The following is a 4,291-nucleotide window of genomic DNA, read 5'->3' as shown; positions in this document are numbered from 1 at the left end:
CGGGAGATAATCTCTGAGCCTGTAGAACAGTCTGCCTGATAATAAGATTATTTCTGTACACTCGAGACTTGGGCTGTGCAGAACTGTTTAATCATATAAGTTTATTCTGACAATGAGCTATTTGGTAAATGCTTATTTTTCCTCTGGAAGTGGAAACTGAAGTCTGAGCCCCTGAGAGCAGACACCTGGGAAGTGTACGCCTATAGGACTAAACCCCAGTGAAATCTCTGGACCTCAAGGCATGGGTTAGCTTCCCTGACTGGCAACACTTCACGTGTGTTGTCACATTTTTGCTGGGAGAACTAAGTGCACTCCCACTGGCAGGGGACACCTGGAAGCTGATATCTTGGTTCTCCTGGATTTTGCCCACGTGTCTTTCCTTCTCTGATTTCACCTTTGTCCTTTCATTGTAATAAATCATAATAATGAATATAACAGCTTTTTTGAATTATGTGAGTCCTTCTAGAGAATTACCAAGCCTGAGGGTGTTCTTAGAGACCCTCAAAACACTTTTCTAATTCTCAGTAAAGACCTCTCTAATTTGGTCCTCAATGCATTTCCTCTATTCTAAACTCTGACACTTATCATCAATACCAAATAATGTAAGGGCTTTGCAGAATGCTCATTTGGATTGTTTGTCATTGTTTCATACATTATTAATTTCCCAGTTAAATTAATTGCTAATTTTAGCACAAAGGCTATGAACGCTTTTTTATAGCAAAAACTTGAAATGTTTTCATAATACTCAACACTAACTAGGCACTCAATCAATGCTTTTATATAAATGATCAGCCAAGAAACTAATGGAATTAATAGTGAACTAGGAACATCTATTACTAATGTATTTAATTATGTTTGACAGCCTATCAGTAGTAGTTCAGAAGTATTCTAGAGTACTATTACTAGACTGTCCATGCAATGATGGAGCCTATTTTGGCCAACTGTGTCTTGTACATAATAAGAACCAAATGTTTATGAAATGCACCTGTAAAAAGGACATCAATTTGATTCTGTAAGAACATTGGTTGGATTTTCTATGGAGATGTAGGAAGGGCAAAAGTATGGAAATTCTGAGTTTGAATCAAAGGTTTTAGATTGAAGGACTGTTCACATATCTCAAATAATCACAATGGTTACCCCAATCATTTACTTTACTTTTGATGTGCTGATGTAACACACAATTGAGTGGATATTTTATATGGTATAACAAAACCTCTGTGCTGTAGTGGAAATAACTCTCAAGGTCCTTTAGTTATTTTCTTTTTTTTTTAAAGAATTAATTGAGATATAATTGACATACAATAAACTGCATGTATTCAAAGTGTACAATTTGATATATTTTCTTATTAGTAATGTATCTATCACAATCCCAATCTCCCGATTCATCTCACTCCAACCCCCCGCACCCGCTTTCCCCCCTTGGTGTTCATATGTTTGTTCTCTACAGCTGTGTCCCTATTTCTGCCTTGCAAACCAGTTGATCTATGCCATTTTTCTAGATTCTGCATGTATACATTAATACAGGATATTTATTTTTCTCTTTCTGACTCACTTCACTCTATATGATAGTCTCTAGGTCCATCCAGGTCTCTACAAATGTCCCAATTTCATTTCTTTTTTTTGGCTGAGTAATATTCTGTTGTATATATGTACCCCATCTTCTTTACCCATTCATCTGTTGATGGACATTTAGGTTGCTTCCATGACCTGGCTACTGTAAATAGTGCTTCAGTGAACATTGGGGTGCATGTGTCTTTTTGAATTATGGTCTTTTCTGGGTATATGCCCAGCAGTGGAATTGCTGGATCATATGGTAGTTCTATTTCTAGTATTTTAAGGAACCTCCATGCTGTTCTCCATAGTGGCTGTATCAAGCTACATTCCTACCAACAGTGCAAGAGGGTTCCTTTTCCTCCACACCCTCCCCAGCATCTATTGTTTGTAGATTTTCTGATGATGCCCATTCTAACTGGTGTTAGGTGATACTTCATTGTAGTTTTGATTTACATTTCTCAAATAATTAGTGATGTGGAGCAGCTTTTCATGTGCCTCTTGGCCATCTGAATGTCTTCTTTGGAGAAATGCCTATTTAGGTCTTCTGCTCATTTTTTAATTGGGTTGTTTGGTTTTTTTTTTTTTTTGACATTGAGCTGGATGAACTGTTTATATGTTTTGGAGATTAATCTGTTCTCTGTTGATTTGTTTGGAAATATTTTCTCCCATTCTGACAGTTGTCTTTTCATCTTGTTTATAGTTTCCTTTGCTATCCAAAAGCTTTTAAGTTTCATTAGATTCCACTTGTTTATTTTTGTTTTTATTTCCATTACAATATTTGAGGTAGGTTAAAAAAGATCTTGCTGTGATTATGTCAAAGAATGTTCTTCCTGTGTTTTCCTTTAGGAGTTTTATAGTGTCTGGCCTTACATTTAGGTCTTTAATCCATTTTGAGTTTATTTTTGTGTATGGTGTTAGTGTTCTAATTTCATTTTTTTTTTTTTTTATGTAGCTGTCCACTTTTCCCAGCACCACTTATTGAAGAGGCTGTCTTTTCTCTATCATATATCCTTGCCTCCTTTGACATAGATTAGTTGACCATAGTTTATCTCTGGGGTTTCTATTCTGATCTATATTTCTGTTTCTGTGCCAGTACCATATGGTCTTGATTACTGTAGCTTTGTAGTATAGTCTGAAGTCAGGGAGTCTGATTCCTCCAGCTCCATTTTTTTTCCTCAAGATTGTTTTGGCTATTCAGGGTCTTTTGGGTCTCCATACAAATTTTAGGATTCTTCTTTCTAGTTCTGTAAAATATGCCATTGGTAATTTGATGGAGATTGCATTGAATTTGTAGATTGCTTTGTGTAGTATAGTCATTTTCACAATGTTGATGTTTCCAATCCAAGAACATGGTATATCTCTCCATCTGTTTGATTTCTTTCTTCAGCATCTTATAGTTTTCTGAGTACAGGTCTTTTACCTCCTTGGTTAGGTTTATTCCTGGGTGTTTTATTCTTTTTGTCAGAATGGTGAATGGGATTGCTTCCTTAACTTTTCTTTCTGATATTTCATTGTTAGTGTATAGGAATGCAAGAGATTTTTGTGTGTAAGTTTTTTATCCTGCAGCTTTACTGAATCCATTGATTAGCTCAAGTATTTTTCTGGTGGCAGCTTTAGGATTTTCTATGCATAATATCATGTCTTCTGCAAACAGTGACAGTTTTACTTCTTGTTTTCTAATTTGGATTCCTTTTATTTCTTTTTCTTCTCTGATTGCTGTGGCAAGGACTTCCAAAACTATGTTGAATAGTAGTGGCGAGAGTGGTCATCCCTGGCTTATTCCTAATCTTAGAGGGAATGCTTTCAGTTTTTCACCATTGAGGATGATGTTTGCTGTGGGTTTGTTATATATGGCTTTTACTATGTTGAGATAGGTTCCCTCTGTGCCCACTTTTTGGAGAGTTTTTATCATAAATGGGTGTTGAATTTTGTCAAAAACTTTTTCTGCATCTATTAAGATGATCATATGGTTTTTATTCTTCACTTTGTTAATATGGTGTATCACATTGATTGATTTGCATATACTGAAGAATCATTGCATCCCTGGGATATACCCCACTTGATCATGGTGTATGATCTTTTTAATGTGTTGTTGGATTCTGTTGGCTAGTATTTTGTTGTGCATTTTTGCCTGCATATTCATCAATTATATTAGTCTGTAATTTTCTTTTTTTGTTGTATCTTTCTCTGGTTTTGGTATCAGAGTGATGGGGGCCTCATAGAATGATTTTGGGAGTATTCCTTCCTTTGCAATTTTTTGGAAAAGTTTGAGAAGGATGAGTATTAGCTCTTCTCTAAATGTCAGTAGAATTCACCTGTGAAGCCATCTGGTCCTGTACTTTGTTTGTTTGGAGATTTTTAATCACAGTTTCAATTTCATTACTTGTGGTTTGTCTGTTGATATTTTCTATTTCTTTCTGATTCATTCTTGGAAGGTTATGCATTTCTAAGAATTTGTCAGTTTCTTCCAGGTCGTCCATCTTATTGGCACATAGTTGTTTGTAGTAGTTTCCTATTATGCTTTTTATTTCTGCAGTGTCTGTTGTAACTTCACCTGTTTCATTTCTAATTTTATTGATTTGAATCCTCTCCCTCTGTTTCTTGATGAGTCTTGTTAAAGGTTTATCAATTTTATCTTCTTAAAGAACCAGGTTTTAGTTTTATTGATCTTTGCTATTGTTTTCATTTTTATTTCATTTATTTCTGCTCTGATCTTGATGATTTCTCCCTGTCTACT

The sequence above is a fragment of the Hippopotamus amphibius genome, chromosome 11 (assembly GCF_030028045.1).
Source record: "Hippopotamus amphibius kiboko isolate mHipAmp2 chromosome 11, mHipAmp2.hap2, whole genome shotgun sequence".
NCBI lineage: Eukaryota > Metazoa > Chordata > Mammalia > Artiodactyla > Hippopotamidae > Hippopotamus > Hippopotamus amphibius.
This window is presented reverse-complemented; position numbering follows the sequence as displayed.